The sequence below is a fragment of the Oreochromis aureus genome, linkage group 11 (genome assembly GCF_013358895.1).
Source record: "Oreochromis aureus strain Israel breed Guangdong linkage group 11, ZZ_aureus, whole genome shotgun sequence".
NCBI lineage: Eukaryota > Metazoa > Chordata > Actinopteri > Cichliformes > Cichlidae > Oreochromis > Oreochromis aureus.
The window spans coordinates 34,639,404-34,658,853 of record NC_052952.1 but is presented as its reverse complement, the minus strand read 5'-3'; positions in this window follow the sequence as shown (position 1 = coordinate 34,658,853).

Sequence of the window (19,450 nt, the reverse complement as noted above, 5' to 3'; positions counted from 1 at the left end):
TTTAAACCTTAATAATCCAATGGCGATCAAGGCTTTAGCCCATCTGTGTGCCATCACTGTAAGACTAACCAAACCGGGGGTAGGACTAACTAATGTTCATACCAGCTGTTTCAGATAAGGTCAGCTCTGCAGCAAAATCAAAAGACAATGATGGGCTTTCACGCGCAGTAAAATGTCTCAGAACTCTTTTATGTTTATAGCTTTTATGGCTGAGCGCTGAGCGTTTTCAGCTTTCTAGTATTTGCCATCTCAACATCTACCCATGAAACAGAGAAGTCTAACATTAGCTCCGCACAATGCACAAATACAGCACTCAGAGTGCAAGAGCTTAAAATAACTGCATTCCCAGCCACCTGTTTTTAAAATGTTGCTTTTTGTCCTGCTTTTGTTGCAGACAAGTCTGAGTCAGCTGTTTTCCTGGCGTACTCACCTTTTCTGTCAGCCTGCAAGATTGATTTTATGAATTTTAAGGAAGTCAAAAATACATAAACATCCATTAAACAAACATAGGATGGGCAACAAGAGTCCACCAGGAATGAGACATAATTTTTATAGCTTTTATAGCTTTTTATAACATATTTCTCCACAGTGGAGAAATAAATCTAAGATGTGCAATAACACTTGCAGACAACATTACTGCTATCGACACATTTACAGTAACAAAAATAAAAACCTAACAATTCAAAATGATTATTGTGGCTGCGTTCTCAAGATAGAAGCATAGCACACATTTGTCAACAATATTTCAAAGCTAATTAAACACATGTAAAGGTTTGTGTGGTCTAGACAACCGTAGATTACATTATATGAGTTAAATCTAATAGGCATAAGGATATTTTGCATTTCAGACTCATGCTCATGGTTATTATTAAGACAGTTGTGTTTGTCATTGATCTCTTGTCGTTTGCATTAACATTGGTCTCCTCTAAGGTCACAGAGTGTGTCAGCCAGAGATGCAGAGATGACAGTGACAGCATGTCTGTGTGTTTGTGTGTGTGTGTGTGTGTGTGTGTCACACATGGACCTCATGCTGGTGTCCAGCCTGGAGGCCATCACAGAGTTCTGCCAGAACAAGTTGTGTTACTTGTGCGACTACACACATTGTATGTGAAAAGGTCACCGAGCCATCTCTGGAGGTATGGCTGGGAGACCCTGTTGTTTATAGACTGACAGTGTGTGTCAGAGCCATACAGGGCCGAACTGGGCAGGAATCGGCCCTGGCATTTTCCGTCCAGGCAACCCACCTTAAATACTATATAGATAGATATAATGCATACACAAGTTATGTATATATTTCATTTTGTTTGATTATACATATTGAAACAGGTTTTACTCAGGTTGGTACAGTTGTTTGGTTCATGTTATTTCTTAGTTGCACTGCAGCATGTGACAATAATTAAAAGCTCCACTTTTGCTATTAGCAGTGGCTCATTTTACCTGAATTCTTGACTCTCTCCCTTCCTAATTATGTCCCTTCATCTATTTTCGTACTGCGTTAATTTCATCTTCCTGTCTCTTCCTCTCTTCTCCACAGCTGGTGCCAGCGGCAGCAGCCTTCTATGACTGTGAGGTTACTAGTTGTTGTTGGTACTACAGCTAACATGTCTGTTAATCTGACACATTTTGCTGAATCTATTTTTAGTTTTTATTGTTTTTTTTCTCAGTTTTTCAGCTCCACCTTCTTCCACATTAAGCCTTTATTGCAACCTGTGAGAGTGCACAGTGAAGGCAGGGTAGGGCCGTTCGCATTAAGAGATCTGATTGGAGAATACAGTGTCAGTAATGAAAATGAGCCAACGAGCTGCTGTGCTTGTACAGCCGGTTCACAGCAGTCCTTCAGGCCGGGCCAATGGCCCAAAAGTTTGTCAGCCCACCGGGAAAATGCCCGGTGGATCCACAGGCTACAATACCAATATCAAAGTGTTTTTGATTATGCACCATATCATGAATATTTTAACTGAATTAATCCCAGAATCCACGAAAAAACAAAACAAAACTATAAATCCTATATTTTCAAGCTTTTTCTATGTTTTGTGAACTGCACTAGGCTGAAAACCTCTGACTGCGCTACATTATGCCCTTTTCAAATTGCCAGTCATGCGTAATATCCTTTGTGTAATGTATTATGTCCATTAACATGAGCGTGCTACATCAGTATCCCTCTTCCTTTCTGTCTTCGGTGTAATCATGATGGTTCTGCTGCAGAAAATTACCTTGTTTTTCTTTTATTACAGGTTTTTTGGCACCATGTTGTGAGTACCTCAGCCTTTATAAACACTGCTCTTAATCACCACATTTTAACATGATGCAGCTGTAATATGCAGATAGGTGTCAAAATAAAGGAAAAACATATACCAACATGTACTTGCAGCTCTGTGGGGAAATTAATTGCCCACTTCTACAGCACGGGGAAGGGTCACTGCAGATCAAAATTAAATAGTTTTGGCTGGTCAGATTTATCATGTGATGAAACCTTTCCAAAAGTGGTTTCTTTCAGGATAAATAATTTTATCATTAATGAGTGTTAATATAATGACAAATGTATACTTTGGCTTTTACAGTAACCACATTTCACCAGGCGACAGTTGTCTCAGCCACCAACACCATCAAAAATCAAATGAATGAGTGTCTTTTGGAATAATGGAGATTTATCCCTCCAGTAAAGATTTAAAGTCAGCGTGCACTGAAACTGCCCTGGGAGCGGTGGCCAATCAGTTTATGCAAGATTTTTTTTTTCTTTAAGTTTCACCCATGTGCATGTATGCTTCATATAAAGATATTTATCATTGTATGACATGATAGTTTGGGCATTTTTTCCATTATTACTTTACAGAGCACAGAGATTGTCTGTCAGTGGCAGTGACCTGGGACTGAACTCTGTTGACAGCTCGAGGTAAACTGACCCATCCACGGGTCAATACCCCCTGTTAAACCCTGATCCCATAATGTAAAGTGGATTAGTCTATACCTAGAAAATCATGTGTCTTTTTCTCAGTACAGGATTTTGAACAGATCTTTTTGAGTCACGTAAAATCAGATTTTTACTGTAAACATCTCTAGAGCCTCACTCATATAGTGAGATGCTTGTTTAGAGGCAAAATGTAGAAATTAAAAATAAAGTGGTAGTTAGTCTTCCCCTAGGTCATGACAGGTGGTGGCGTCCCGAAGCTGCAATAATGCAAGCAACTGCTGAGGCGACCAGGCAGTGAACACCCAGGCTACATGTAGACTGACGGGGGGGAGGCTGGTGTCAGCACCAGCTATCCTGACCTGGGATGGGGTTTCACCTCCAGGGCCAAAGAGGGGTCACTGCGTCCAGGTCCAAGAAGTTTCCATCATCAAGCAACATTTTTATGCTAACAGATGGCTTCAATTGCATGTGTATAATTTTTGTTGACAGCTTCTACTTGCCCTACTGTTGATTTGTGGTCTGTTTCCAGACCTACAGACCTTTAGCAGTATCATCAGTGGTACACATGCACCTATAGAACCAGCGTGTCCCATGCTTTGGGGCCCAGATAGAGGCCAGTTTGAGATTGTCTCTGCCCACCCACCTCTCCACTGTGTTAAAGCTATGCAGCTCTCATAGAAAACTTCACTAATCCATCTATACACTTTCTGACTTGTGTAGATTTAACACATAAATCACCATAATTATTAATTCTTCTGTTCATCATATGGAATATGTCTATGTATATTTCATCTTTTTTTGTTGTATGATGTGACTTTGGCCCCATTTTCTCTTTTACAGATGTGAAGCACCAGTTCCTCAAGCAGGGATTTTGGCCATCTTATGCCAAATAGTTAATAAAGCTGGCTGCAGCATCTTCAAGGATCAATTTTCAAACTCTGCCAAAGTGTGGAAATTATAGGTATTTAAAGGTATTCTATAAACCTTTTGATTCTTGGTAATGTCATGAAACAATGTTTTTGCAAGGACAATCTCTGTTTTCTTTGTACCAAACATAATGAGACCAGAACACAACATGATCCCAGTCCTGATGTTGGCCTTGTGCTGTTCCTCAGACTGACAGTTTGTGGCAGTAATGTGCCAAGAAATCCAATCATATATAATTATAAGGAGGTGAGGAAGCCAATAACTGAATGCTAACAATGCATGACTATTAAAAAGTCAACTTTACAATGTGTTACATGTATGTTAAAGCTGCTTACATGCAAATCATGGAGATTATTGACTTTTGTCTACTTATTTTTAAACGGCATCAGGTACCACAGGGTGGTAGGGTGCTAATAGTATAACAAGGCCACTAGAGGTAACAAGCTGGGATTTTGGTGACATTAGTGCATCACTAGTATGTCTTTTATTGGACGTAGTCGGAGAAAATGCCACTATTTCATAAAAAAGACTGCCAAACTAGTGTAAACAAATATCCAGCCAGTGCTGACAAAATCAAACTAGTGTAGGAAAAAAAATGTACAATAAAGAATTAAGGATGAGGTTAAGTTTAAATTGTTTAAAAGTACAGAACAACAACTCATTTAACTCTACAGTGCAAGAAATTTAAAGAAACCCCAAATGTTGTTATGTTGTTTTTTTCTTTATCACCTATCTGTATATTCCTGCATTTAATCTACATGTATGAGCATGAAAAATGAATAACAATAAAGTCAAGGAGTCCATGAATGTCTATAGTATACTGTTTCCTGCTCATGATGAATAGTAAGCGAGCGTGCCCCACAGTACCTGTTTATTTATACCCTTAACCTTAATCTGGAGTGTCCTTCACTGCTGCGAGTGTGACTTCATGCAGAGTAACACTCAGTAGCACAGATGGAGAAGACACCGTTTGGAAAAGAGCCAGGCACTGTTTTTGACTTTCCCCATAATTAAGAGGCTAATTTCTCATCATTCTGTTCACTTTTGAGTGGATAAAGAAGTGATTGTGTTGTACATCACATCATATTTAGTGGAACAAATTTACTTCGCTGCTGGTTCTCTTTGAATTTAAAATGTAGCATGTCACATAAAGAAAATCAGCTCCCATCTTTGCAGATTAAAGACAGGTGCAGCAAATCTGGGAAAGACTCAATCTAAAGAAAAAAAAAGTCTGCATTGCTAATACTGTGCATGCACACCCTGTGTAATGTAGAAAAAATAGTACACAGATGGAAGTATACACACACAAACACACATGTAGGGACAGATACACACAGCTGCATCACCCAACACCAATTACCACAGCTGTGACCTCACACTTCCGGGTCAGTAATTCCCACAAAATGGACAAAAAGAAACTTGTCCTGGAATCTCAGCTCCCAATTATTCTGCACTGAGCTCTCCGGGTGCACAATGCTGCAGGTGAGAAGTTGGACATGGTTCTGTCACAGCTTGGCAGAGGCACAATGGAGCCCTGTGGCATCGCCTGGAATGGCTGCAAGGCCATTCACAGAAGAACTGCTCAGCTAGAACTACTTTAGAAACGGGGCTTTTAAGAAGAGACAGCTTCATTTGAGGTTTCTTGATATCAGTTTATTTCACTGAATTTGTAACAAATGGCCAAAGGAAGATATTTAAACTTTAAAATGAGCTAAGTCTATGGATAAAAAATCCCTGGAAGCCAAAAGCTTGACTGCTCTTAATGCTTGTTTCAGAGAGTTACTTCCTACTCTTAGATGTGCATGAACTCAGATAAGAGCGAATAAATATATTGCTAACATAGCTATCTCAGGTATCTCACAAATCTCTCTGTGAGTACAGCAGGAAACCTAACTGCTGTTCATCCTTCTGTTTGTAAAGCACAGCCAATGAGATGAAAGCTGGTGTAAAGGGAGGGTGACCTGAAAGCAAGAGGAGCTAAAATGGCTCATTTCAGATTGTTAATGGTTAAGATGTACACCCAGGATTATTTCAACTTCACAGTTAGTGTTATAAAGTCACAGAAACAAAATATGATGTAGGTTTACCTGTGCTGAGACTGCCAGAATAAATGTGGGCCATTTTTTCTGTTGCCCTTTAAAAACATATTTATGCTCATTTCTACTAAAACATTTTTGCAAATATACACTGTTGTCATACTTAACTCCATAGTGTTTTTAAAAAAGCCCTTAAATCAAGTCATTCTCCAGCATTTAAATCTGCTCCAAAACATTTTTTCCTTTGTATTTATGTGTTTTCTTTCAGGTTGCACAGTAATAAAAAATAAAATAGCAGAATCTAATTGTTAGGCATTTAGTTTAAGTAATATTCAAACACAATCAATACATTGCTCTGAACTTTAAGCCACAGAAACAGTTTCCTTCACTGCAAATACATAAAAAAAACCAACAAAAAAAAACAATATAATGGACAGAGATAAGAGAGAGATACTTCAGAGAGATACAAAACCTGATTTCCACAAAGTTTCAAGTAAGACAGATCAAAGCAACAAACCCAAAGTCAGAGAAAGGTTAGCTGAAGAAGAGAAAAGAAAGGAGTAGGAGAGCTACTGTAGGAGGGCTGTCTTTACAAAACATAGCAACGGTATTTGTTGCAGAGAACAGCTAAGGTCAACAACAGAGCCCTGCATTGATTCCACATACATGGTAAGGTCAGAAATTATCATGGGAGCTCTGCCTCTGGGCAGTTTCCAATCATTCTGTTTTTCATAATCTGTGGAAAACCCTCCCTGCTTTTTACAGTTCAATGACCACTCGTCTGTGCAGCAATTACAGTGCCCTCTTTGCACCATGACAGTTCAATGCCATGTACAAGTGATCTAATGGGATTTGGTTTCCCCACTGCTTTAAGCACACTGGATATTTTATACCAAGGTGGGTTGTGATTGCACTAGTTTGGTGAAAGCAACAGAACAACAATAAATACAAGCACCTTTCTACAGATCTATGTGATGTTCCAAGAGTTCTGTTAGCCCACTGTACTCTATCAGAGGTGTTAACAATTATTTGGCCACTAATTGTGATGGCCTGTTTCTGCATACAACACTCAATTGATAAACCCCAGGGGCACATGAAGATGACTTACTGGGTCAAATGCAGCCTGCAGACAGAGCAAGAGATGCACCAACACATACACATGGACACGCAAACGTGCAGAGCATGCACAAAGTGGAAACAGACGGCGCTAAAAATAAACCATCTGAAATATTTAACTTACTGACCCAGAAAACAACCTCAGCATAATCTAATGTTTGCACAAGCAGAGTACACAACATGGAGCCATGATATCATTGGGGCCAATGGGCTATTTCTGATTATGAAAAGCACAGTATATTCAATAGTATGCATCACAGGTAAACGCAGTCACATGCAAACAAAGCATGTCTATCAATTATTTAAGTTTGATAAAATCATGCAGTGGATGATTAAATCAGGTACTTGCTGTAAGATGTTCTTCAGAGGGTCGTCTAGTGAGTAGCATTAAAGGAAAATATATTGCATCCCTACAAAGCATTTCTAGTGTTGTCAACCACAAAAACACCACAAGTCACATTCAACTATTCATAAAGCACTTTTTTATATACAACACACATGCAGTGACACACGGAGTAAACTTAAGGAATTTCAGTATTTTGCCCGAGGACACTTCGACACGAGGACTGAATGAGCTAGAAATAGAACTACCAACCTTCTGACTTGAGAATGACCGCTCTCCCAAGCCATAACTACTCCTACATTCTTGAAATAAAGGAGAATAGAATAAAGCACAAATTGCCAAAACCAGGGCATAGTGTTATGACTTTAGACCCCTAGAATGGCTCAACCTGAAGAAAATACACTCTACATTTCTCATGATTCAGTCTACATCTTCAAATGCTAAAAAAAAGGATAGAGTGGCATAAAACTCATAAAATTGCCTACTAGTTTCTGTATTTTGCATTTTAAAGCCTCAGCGTTCGTGTTCTGACTGATACTGTGTTTGGTTTTTGGAGCTAGACGCCTTAGACTGGAGTTGCAGTTGCATTAGTTCATTAGTAGTAGTTTTTGGGTCCAAAGTCTTTTTTATTTTTTAAACTTAAACAAACACTGTGGTATCACTGAGAGTTAAAATGGCTCAAATTCTTTCATCTCTAATAAAATGTTCAGTGTGGCTGCTCTCCCAGCTGTTACAATAAAGTTTAACATCCAGGCATCCATGTAGTAGAGGATTTACGAGATTTAACGGAGTTAGAAGTTAGCAGGTAGTTAGCTCGGTAGTTTCCATCTAAATGGATGACAAACCATGTTCTGATTGAGGGATTTCTAAAAAACTAAAATATACAGTTCTGCTATCACTTTGGACATAAATGAAGACAGAAAAATAAGCAGCAGCAATGTTTGTAGGGTTATTGAAGTTGGACTAGATGCTGAAAATGGACCAAACTCCAGACAAGAGAACATCTGAAGCGATTCATCCTTAACATAAGGTTAGTCATTATTATGCTGCTGTGTGGTTTGAATGACTCATATGAAAAATTCCTGATCCTACCTGAGCTTCATGTACCCATTGAAATCATAGTGAGCCTCAGAGTGATTCTGTTTTTTTAACTTTTTAAATATTTGGTGGCAAACTGTGAGTGTATAAGCTGCAGTTGCATTATAAGGTTTTAAAAACTGAGCTTAAAGAAGTGCTGCACATGAATAGTGCTAATAAAAAGCCAGGGAGGCCGACAGTGACCCCTGATTATTTTAGGGACAGCAGCCTTAATGAATAGAGTAACAGCTTGGAGCTGGAACTGGATTAGAAAAGGCCTAGCAGATAGCCAGCGCATACGAGGATAACAGGTACAGTTACCTGTCTCAGCACTAGTGTAAAAAATAAAATGAAATAAAAATGTAACCACTGTACAGTTGTTATGAAGGATGAAACTATCCATAAAACCAAAAACCATTTTTATACTAGGCTGATTTTAATGCTTTAAATTCACATTTCCTGCACAGCTGGTCTGGAGCACCCACAATTTTATTGTACATGTACAATGACAATAAAAAGCTATTCTATCCTATGTTGGTCTCTATGACACTTAATTCAGTTTTACACCCAGCCTCAACGGCCCATTAGTACTTTTGCACTGGTTTCCTTTTAAACACTACATGTGCATAGTAACGTGTGCTTTAGAAGCACACCACAAGAAAAGAAAGTAAATTAATCACTGACACAGGCAAGGCCTGTGTCATAATGCAACACCTTAATTGAATCCCCCTTATGAAAAAATATCTGTAATCCCACAGGGCCTGACCACGATGTGAAAGTTCACTGGAAGAATAAAATCAAATGAAGTAAAAGTCAAAGTTCCTCAGCAACCTCGACATACCTTTCTTGGGTTGGTCAGGCTGATGAAGAGGATGCAATGATTGGCATGGCCCCCTGTCCTGCTTGCAGCTAAACAGCTATGTCCATATTCAGCAATGATATTGGCCTCTAACCCTCGGTCCAGATGCCATTACCATTTTAGAAGCACACTGAGCGTCCGGGCTGGTGCACAACACTATCAATATTAATGTTCTGTGACTGAGGCGGCTTTGGAAGAACTTTCTCCCACATCAATATTGATGGTGTTGCCATACATTGGAGTCAGGGCCCTTTTTAAGGATTTATAAGACAAATGCTGAGTGGGGGGCTGCTGTCTGTGTGAGAAGGGGACCGAAGCCATTTTTGGTCGGCACCTCAATGATGTACATTTTCCTGCCGTTCAGAGCAATTTCCGTGGGAGAGGGGTGACTCCAACCCACGCTTGATGAGATCTGAGTGGAGAGGGGTTGTGCTGAGACAGATCCAATTCCCTCGCAATGCTTTGCCGGAGATGATGGTTGTGGAAAAAAAATGAACGTTTCATTTCAGGGGATCTGAGAATGCTAAATCGGGGTCTGTTGATTCTGGAAATGGGGGTATTGCTTTTGGGACATCTTCACAAACAGTCCACTGTAGGGCCACACACGTAGACACAGATCCAATTCATTACAATATTAGTTTTGGAGATGCGTTGCTCTACACAGTATATCAAGTGTCCGGAGGGTGTGCTCAGTAAAGAGTTTCGGGCCTGGCCCTTTTCATGCATGCAGATATAAATCATAGAAAGACAGAAAAAGTGAGGAAATTAATGAAAGTAAAAATGAACTTTGACTTTGTCTTGTTCTCATAAACCATTTACACAGCATACACTGGTGGTTGAGATTTTCAGCTGCATTTGTCAAGCTCCGTGAAAATACAGGTTACAAAAGTCAAAGCTTTTTTTTAGTGACATAGCAGCCGAACAAGTAAAAATGAACATGCAAGACAGCCCTGCTGTATTACCGCCTTATTAGGTCAAGTTATGTATAAAACAATGTTAGCTTTAATTTTTAGTTGTTTTTCTTTAACTTTTTTTTTTACAAATTTAGTCCAGTATTTACCTTCTATTTAATTATCATCTAGCTTAAAGTACCTCCTCAGGGAAAAGTCTAGCTCTTTAGATGCTAACTGCTTCGATCCTCACTTATCCCTCGCTTTGTCATTTAGGTTTTTAGAGCTTTTAGCTACAGATGATGCCACAATGAGACTGATGTGACTGAACAAAATACTATAGTTGGGGGACATAAAAGCAGACAATAAGAAAGTCGTTAAAGGGCTTAACAGATTTTCTTTTTCCTCTTTCAGCTGGTCCCTTTAGGGAGGCTCTATCACACCAGCCTTCTGCTTTTGCTCCTTTACTACATCAATGAAAGTTTTCTTCCTCTTTTCCTGCTGCCTGACAGCTCCAAGTTCCACACCCTTCATCCAATATATCCACTGTCTCTCTTCTGCACATATCCAAACCATCTCAGCTTCATCTTTCTAACTTTCTCTCCAAAATACTCAACAACTCTTTGACACATCGTCATGGTATGGCTCATTAACTTTATCCCTGTATAGTTACTACGGCTCTGCACGTCACACTAATTCTTGAAAATCAGTACCAGTATGCATATTCTCTATTCATGTTCCATAATTGTATTAACCAACCTGGTTAAAACACCCACTGCTCTCGCCTAGGCATCCCCATACCTGCACAGGTATGTCATCTGGACCAACTGCGTTTCATAGCTGCTTCATAGCTGTCCTCACTTCCTCCTTACAAATCGTCTGCATTTCCTTATTCACTAACTGTCCTCCACACGTCCTCCTCACGCTGTCATTTTCTTTTCATCGATGAGCTCCTCGAGGTATTCCTTCCCCATTCTCAGCACACTCTCCTCACTTGCTCGTACGTTTCCATATCTATCCTTAATCACTACAACATCCTTTCCAACTTAATCTCTCCGTCTGTCTAGCCAACTGATACATAGTGGCCAGTGTCACTTATACCACCTTTCTCTTTTTTGCCATATGCCTGGCATCCCAGTAATCCTTTTTTCTTCTCCCTGACTAGACCACTTTTTAAATTTTTACTTCTTCCTTTGAATACTTTCTTGTACTTCATCATTCCACCACGAAGTCACCTTGTCTTCTTTTCTTTGTCCAGAGGATGCACCAAATACCTTGTGGGCAGGTTCTCTCAGCAACACAGGTGTACTTTTTCGGTCATCTGGTAACACTTGCCTAACACCTAAAGCTGCTCTATGTCCCTTCCTCTTCTTGAAATATGTGTTTACCACAGCTATTTCCATTCTTTTAGCAAAATCCACCACTAACTGTTCGTCTACATTTCTCTCCTTAACACCATACCTGCCCCACATTCCATTATATTAGTCATCTCTCTCACTATGCCAGTCATGGTTCCTACATTTTAATTCCCTCCTCTAACCTCCCATTTCTGCCTTTTCTGCTTTCTCACTGCCTCCCAATATCCCTCCCCCTTTTTGGCCAACAGCAGCACAGTTTCCACCTGAGGCTGTTGTTGTTAACCTGAAACCCTGACCGAACGTCTCTTCATACCGTAATTTATATATTTGCTTTGGCAAACATTTTATGGCAGATACCTTCCCAGATGCTATCTTCCCTTAACCACACCAGAACTAGGAGTACACAAGGATTACTTTCAGTGACCACAGCAATCTGCTAGTAATCAAAGCAATCACAACACGTTATTTAGTGCAGCACCCTATTTGCACCCGATTTCACTCACAAATATACAGAAACCTTTGCAACATCTCACCAAAGGTTGCCAGGAAGGTCACTGACTGGTCTCTAGGCCTGTGCAGCTGAGGTCTAAAGAGTTTACTGATGAATTTGTGGGATCAGTTACTAGTTTAAAGTATTACTAAATGTAACATGATTGAGCTAACAGGTCACATCCATATGAGTGTGTAGTGTCCCCTGGTTTCTTAGTAAGTGTCACTTCTCTTTCAACATGCCAGGTTTCCAATATTAGCATTCTTTACGAAGGGACTTCAGCATACAATCGTTGGATTCATGGGGTATATATTCAGTTTTCTACACAGTTTAAGATAGATCCAATGGGCAAAGTCTAGATTTACTTTTGTCTGATTGCTCATTTTCTTGTGTTCTTTTCAGCTTTTCTAGTTTTTTTTCCTTTTAAAATCACCCTGAATGGTTTTGTTTGTCTGGTAAGAGTTGTAAATAAATCAAGTCGAAGATCATTTCTGCCTTCAAGTGTGTGTCCTCCACCACTCAGCCAGTCCTTACACTGATTTATATTGTATGGGCAGTCATAAAAACCCATAGCTACTGTAGCAATGAGTAGCAGAAGAAAACAACAAACTTTTAGTATTTTAATTGTAGGCGTCTTAACATAACTAAAACACATATTAGAAATGGTTTCAGACAAACAAATGATTGCGCCACTGACTAATCAATAAAGCCCCAGACTGCAGTGACTCCATTTGCCTCACACCACCAGCCCGCCACATTACTCAAACTAAAAATGTGCAAAAAATAAAAGAGTCAACATTTTAAGAGCGACTATGGTGGCGGGTCTAACTGAGGAACAGCAGTCTCACCACATCCATCAGGTTATTGATCCCTCAAAGAATAGACTCTCTCGGTGTCAAATGTTCACCTTCCCTCCACACAACAGAGAATGAACATGTTGCAGCACAAAAAGCCTCACCGCACTGACAAGAGAGGGGTCACAGATACGAGCCGACCACTCCCACCGCCCCCCACACTCTTAACTTAATACCCGCTTTATTTTGCCAGTAAGTGGGACCTCTTTGGGGAGACAAAGAGTGACCTCAATTCAATCTGACATCCCACCTATCGATCTGCACCGCCGTATTCTCCAGAGATGGACGTCTGGCTTGCCCTTGTGGTGCTAACATTCACATTTAGCAACAAGACGAAATGTGCCTTTTTATTAAACAAAATCCCTCCAGATGTCTCACCTCATCTACCAAAGACTAAATTACACACACACACACTGCCCTATATTCATCGGCCTTTCTCCTCCCACGTAGGGCACTGTTCATCTTCGGTGGGGCCCTTTTGTTAAATTGAAAGTGTGTCATAACAAATGGCGAAGGTGTCTGGCTTAAATGTATGTGACTGGGGCCGATGTCATCTCTGTCAAAGGAGCATCCCTAGTATTTTTAACAAGGTGGAACCGTGACATGGACACAGGACAATTACTGTCAGAGCGCACAGGGTGATGAATCTGCTGCCTTATTGTGTTTGTCATGTCGACCTCTGGCTGGGACCTGATTGGTATGGCCGCTTACCTACAGACAAGTCAGATGGATACACTGTTTCTGTGTATGTGGAAATGTAAATATAGTGTGGCACTACACTGACACTTAATTGACTCTCACTTGGTTTTAGGTGAAGAAATCTTGAAGTGAAGTGAAAAGGTTATACAATTAAATAATTGGTTGATATAATAACGATGTTTTGAGAAGAGAAACCACAGAAAATAAGTGAAACAAATACCAGATTAACGCTGAATAGTCCCCCCCCCCCAAAAAAAAAGGTTAAATTAGTCAATTAGTGACTAGCCGTGTCTCAAAATACATTATTGCATGTATAGCCATGTGTGTGTTGTAGACTGCGCATAAAAGATGGATGTAGTCACGATGAGATCACCCATTGGTTTATGTTTATCTTCGAGACCAACATTGCAAATTTAAACCAGTCACATGAAAAACAATGTTTTTACAGGACTCTTTGGAGCCAACTTCAGCAGCAATAAGTTGAAATATTCATTGTCTGTATGCGCTGCTCCAATGAGGTGCCATCACAACATTTTAATAAATTTGGTCTGGACCTTGACTGCGTCATGACAACACCTCGATTTTCTTCATTTTCAGCAAATCTGTTGTCTAAGCTGTTGCTTCTATATTTGGGTCAACTTTAACTGTTGGACAGATGGCCTAACATTTGAATCCAAAATACTTTGGTATACAGATGAGTTCGTGGTTGACTCAATGACTGTAAGGTGCCCAGGACCTGTTGCTGCAAAACAAGCCAAAATCACCACCATTCCACCTCCGTGCTTGAAGGCTGTGTGAGGTGTTTGCGCTAGAGGTGCTGATATGTTGTGACTGATTTTCGCCAACAATGGCACTGTGCATTATGGCCAAACATCACCACTTTGGTCTCATCTGTCCAAAAGACATCCACAGGTCTTGTGGTTAATTTGCAAATCTACACCATGCTGCCGTGTTCAAGAGAAGAGGCGTTCTCCTGGAAAGCCTACTTACAAGGAGAATGCTTCTTGTTCTGTCCTTTCCTGATTGTGCAGTCATGAACTTTAACACTTAAAATTTTAACTCATGTAGAGTCTGAGATATACAGTGGCTTGCAAAAGTATTCGGCCCCCTTGAACTTTTGCAAGTTTTGTCACATTACAGCCACAAACATGAATCAATTTTATTGGAATTCCAGGTGAAAGACCAATACAAAGTGGTGTACACGTGAGAAGTGGAACGAAAATCATACATGATTCCAAACATTTTTTACAAATAAATAACTGCAAAGTGGGGTGTGCGTAATTATTCAGCCCCCTGAGTCAATACTTTGTAGAACCACCTTTTGCTGCAATTACAGCTCCCAGTCTTTTAGGGTATGTCTCTACCAGCTTTGCACATGTAGAGACTGAAATTCTTGCCCATTCTTCTTTGCAAAACAGCTCCAGCTCAGTCAGATTAGATGGACAGTGTTTGTGAACAGCAGTTTTCAGATCTTGCCACAGATTCTCGATTGGATTTAGATCTGGACTTTGACTGGGCCATTCCAACACATGGATATGTTTTGTTTTAAACCATTCCATTGTTGCCCTGGCTTTATGTTTAGGGTGGTTGTCCTGCTGGAAGGTGAACCTCTGCCCCAGTCTCAAGTCTTTTGCAGACTCCAAGAGGTTTTCTTCCAAGATTGCCCTGTATTTGGCTCCATCCATCTTCCCATCAACTCTGACCAGCTTCCCTGTCCCTGCTGAAGAGAAGCACCCCCAGAGCATGATGCTGCCACCACCATATTTGACAGTGGGGATGGTGTGTTCAGAGTGATGTGCAGTGTTAGTTTTCCGCCACACATAGCGTTTTGCATTTTGGTCTCATCTGACCAGAGCACCTTCTTCCACATGTTTGCTGTGTCCCCCACATGGCTTGTGACAAACTGCAAACAGGACTTCTTATGGTTTTCTATTAACAATGGCTTTCTTCTTGCCACTCTTCCATAAAGGCCAACTTTGTGCAGTGCACGACTAATAGTTGTCCTATGGACAGATTCCCCCACCTGAGCTGTAGATCTCTGCAGCTCGTCCAGAGTCACCATGGGCCTCTTGGCTGCATTTCTGATCAGCGCTCTCCTTGTTCGGCCTGTGAGTTTAGGTGGACGGCCTTGTCTTGGTAGGTTTACAGTTGTGCCATACTCCTTCCATTTCTGAATGATGGCTTGAACAGTGCTCCGTGGGATGTTCAAGGCTTGGGAAATCTTTTTGTAGCCTAAGCCTGCTTTAAATTTCTCAATAACTTTATCCCTGACCTGTCTGGTGTGTTCTTTGGACTTCATGGTGTTGTTGCTCCCAATATTCTCTTAGACAACCTCTGAGGCCATCACAGAGCAGCTGTATTTGTACTGACATTAGATTACACACAGGTGCACTCTATTTAGTCATTAGCACTCATCAGGCAATGTCTATGGGCAACTGACTGCACTCAGACCAAAGGGGGCTGAATAATTACGCACACCCCACTTTGCAGTTATTTATTTGTAAAAAATGTTTGGAATCATGTATGATTTTCATTCCACTTCTCACGTGTACACCACTTTGTGTTGGTCTTTCACCTGGAATTCCAATAAAACTGATTCATGTTTGTGGCTGTAATGTGACAAAATGTGGAAAAGTTCAATACTTTTGCAAGCCACTGTAGCTCTTCGGTTTTGTGGTACTGCGTTAACACATACGTAAATGCTCCAGACGAGTGCACTGACAAAATTCTATTCTTATAAATTGCTGATAACCAGTTAATCAAATGTTTTAATTGTCAGTGCCTGGCTGCTACTTACCCTCCCTGTGGCAACAGTGAGGGTACTTAGTTTTTCACAGGGCTGCACAACAGTTCTGTGAAAAACTTTTCACAACAGTCATTTGAAGGTGCTTTAATTCTACACCCAGAAGCTTCATCAGTTTTTTATGTAGTTTTTTTCATGCCGCCAACTAAGGCTACTGTACATGAAGTGCACTATAAGTACCTGCATGTGCACTCATAGCATAACGTTGTTACACTCACTGAGTTTCATCTGGGCTTTGCAGTCCAAAACAAGGAACCACTAACCAATTTTAACCTAGTAGAAGTAGGGTATATCATCAGCACCAGTGATGATGTTAGCGAGAGTTTAGTACTACAAAGGCAAGTTGCTAGAAGTTGTAAATGTTCAGCAGCTGCAATCTAACACTGCAACTGTCATATCTGGTAGGTTTAAAACTGAGCAATGCTGTCTTTCCAAAAATTCACACATCAGTCACTACTACACATAGTGCACTACATGAATGTACTGATATATATTTGAATTGAGACCCAATGAGTGTGATTGTACTAAAAAGGACACTTCTAAAATGTTTATAGAATATTTTCAGCGGTTCTGTTCAAAGCAAAAACTAAATCTTACATATTACCCTTTAAAGTAGACCAACTGTGGTATTCAGAAATTGTTAATATCCCAAGTAATTTAACTTCAGAGAAAAAAGGACTGTAATTGCTGCAGCTGGCTCTGGAGGTTGAGATATTTACTGGCTCTGATTTGTATCTTGAAGCAACGTATTTTGCTTTTATGGTTTATGCTGAGCCTAGTGTTTGCCATAAATGGCAGGTGTGCAAAATTGAAGTGCAAAAGTAATTCAGCTCCTGCCATTCAAAGGAGCTCTGTCAGTTTGATTTACCTGTGCACATAAACATTCACACATACACACACACCTTTTGGCCACATGTGTTTTTTATATTCATATGGTGAGGGAACGAAAAAAATGTGCGGCTCCAAAATGGAGGTTGAAGGGTCATGGTGTTTGGCCAGGAGTGACAGCTCTGAAATGAAGGCATAAGTCAATCGGCTACTCTCCATACGCACGCACACGCACACACACACACACACACACACACACAGACGGGTTGGGGCGGGAGGTGAGATGGCGGTGGGTGGTTAGGGTAGAGGGCGGAGATTGAAGGATTGAAGAGGGAGGTGGAGGAGGGGAGGTTGGGTGTAAAGGGCACAAGGTTACCATGTGGGGGAGTGTGTGTTGTGTGAGCCCTTGTGTTTTTGCGGTGGGAATAAGAGAACTTGACATGTTTGAGAACTTAAAGTTACAAGCCATCGTTGTTCTGTTTTCCTTTTCTCTCTTCTTTGTCTGATGTGAACACTGAGAGCTGACCAGCAGCTATATGTGCTCAAACCTCAGCACATGTGCAGGCACACACGTGCATACACCTGGTGACACACCTTGAACCCAAAGGTCAAAGACCATGTGTGCTCTGGGTCACAGTTTTTGTTTACTTTCTGTCATGCATCAACCAGGCCTCGAACAACATTTGAGCTGCTTCCTAACGCGAGCACACAGAATCCCCTATTTATTTTAAAATCACTGATTGATCCACAGTATTGATCGGTGTCTCTTTCCTTCCTTGAATCAAAATATTTTATGTATAATTGACCAGTTAATGGATTTACTCTAAATTCTTTGAGGTGACAGATAATTTTTTTTGTGTGTGTGTTGTCAAAACCTCTAAACTTTTGCTATGGTAGGATATAATCCAAAGTCAGCATATGGATGTATTAGAATCAGAAGATTACCATTTGTGTCTGGATTGTACAAGACATGGGCCAAGCATTATAAATAAAATAAAGAACAGACCCCAAGCTTTTAAAGCATCAGTTCATCTGTTTATGAAAAAAATGAAACCACCTGGAAATTCCAAAACCTGAAGTTGACTCAAATGTCTATTAGCAGATGGCTTAAAAAGAGGTTATTTTCATGGACTCACATGTTGAAATGCTCATTCTGTTACATCAGAAATAAATTTGCTTTCCAGTGTACATTTCCCCTTTCATAACAACTGGTGAATCATACCTTTATGTATTTAAAATATTTTATTTTTTATAAAAGTTGCTTTATCAAGGGTTTGACTGATTTGACTGACAGGTGATTGCAGCTGGAAGCTATCTGATGGCTTTAGCTGTGCTAATCGGTGCCACAGACCTGGACTTCTTAGCTGAGTTTTTAACAAATAATCACTCACTGCACACTTACCTGTACAGCAACCCATCTAATAACCTTGCTTCTAGGATTTTATTGTTTTGTTCTTTGCAGGTAATTGTGTCAAGTTTACTAGCATAAGTGATTATTTGGTACTCGTCTTCTTGTTGCTTTTAGCTCCAAAAAATCAGGTAAAATCAAAATTAAAATGATTAGTTCAGATACATCAGATACATAAAACTGATCATTTCCCATCTTTGATATAAAGACAGTCTCTGTCAGCTCAGTTATATGAGGCAGCTATATGATGGTCTTACAGCTTTGTAAAACAGGTTAAACTTATATGATTAAATGCAAATAAAAGGCTTTCCCATGTAGCTTTGTCTATGCATAGACAATGTGAACAATTAATTATTTGTTGTTGGGTTTTTTTCATAGGCTTGGTAATCTCCTGCTGCTTTGATAAGATCTGGATAGATAAAAGGTATTTTCAGCCTCTATTTGGCAGGGGCATTAGAGAGCAGAGATGGATGCACAAGGCAGCATGACGTGCAGCTTTACAGCTCATGGGTCATCTGCTCAACCAAGTGACTTATTTCACCCTGATCTTATACATGTATTTAAAAAACAATGAAGATGTAAGCTTTTGGACAAGAAATATCCAATCACCAAGATTTATTTTCCGTGGGTCTCTACCAGCCACAGTGCCAAAATAAATTATGATATATTCTAAAGTTTTGGTCTACTCACATTAGGATTTCTTTCCATTTGACAACTAGAACATTACATTCTCTACAACATTCTCTGAATTTAGGAAAGATTAAGTTTATGCCTCTGACTCAATTTTTGGCATAGAAATGATATCTGAAGGAATTTTAAAAAATGTAAAATATTTACTCCTTTGTAAGATT